Genomic DNA, 865 nt, shown 5'->3' on the forward strand with positions numbered 1-865 from the left:
ATTCCGAATTCCGAGCGTGCACATTACAATATATTTCTTATACTCACGTTAATTCGCGTGCCAATATTTTTTTTGGTCATTTATGCGCACGACGCGTGTCCATAATATCGGTCTGAAATATATTGTACAAATGTCCGTTCGCCACGCGTGGTTTTGCCCATTTGCACACTTACTAAGCAGTTTCCTCGGCAGTGGCCAGTGGCGCACTTGATTTATCAGTGTACATTCGTGTTACAAGTGCCTGGGTTTACTGGGTTAGATGAGAGGAATAGCAGCTCTCCGCAGAAGCACTAAATGCTCCTTAATTCGCATAGAAATGCTCATACAAGGTGACCGCGGTTCTTTGAACGGCTACAACGTGTGAAATGTTGACCATCAGGTGACATTTTATGAAAAACCGCAAGAAAAAATTATCCTGAAAAAAATTAGGCAGTATTTGCCCCACCTAGGGACCAAAGAACCATTTAGCCCCCATTGTTCTCAAGGCACAGGCACGACACAGGCATCATAACGCGATCAATAAGACGAAAATTTTGCTCGTTCCGTCTTGAAGTGAGGTGTATAGATGAAAATTTCAGAGTTGTTTAGCAAAATCATATTTATCGGTACAAATGTTTCAAAAACGCTCTATAGTTTTGTTGGCGCTATTTTTCTCTCGAATCCAAGAAGACTAGTTTTCGTGGCGCTTAGTGGACATGTAATGCGCAAGCGCGCTTAGTGTGGTCAAGGGATGGGGGCTGGCTCCCCGCGACAACACACACGATGCACTGCCACACGGCGACGGGAAGCCAACAGGCGGCTCCCACCTTGTGTGTAACTGTGAAAATTAGTAGGGTGGTTCACAGAAAAATTTGCCTTGGCGCAA

This window comes from Frankliniella occidentalis, unplaced genomic scaffold (assembly GCF_000697945.3).
Source record: "Frankliniella occidentalis isolate FOCC.00 unplaced genomic scaffold, Focc_3.1 Scaffold98, whole genome shotgun sequence".
Taxonomy (NCBI): domain Eukaryota; kingdom Metazoa; phylum Arthropoda; class Insecta; order Thysanoptera; family Thripidae; genus Frankliniella; species Frankliniella occidentalis.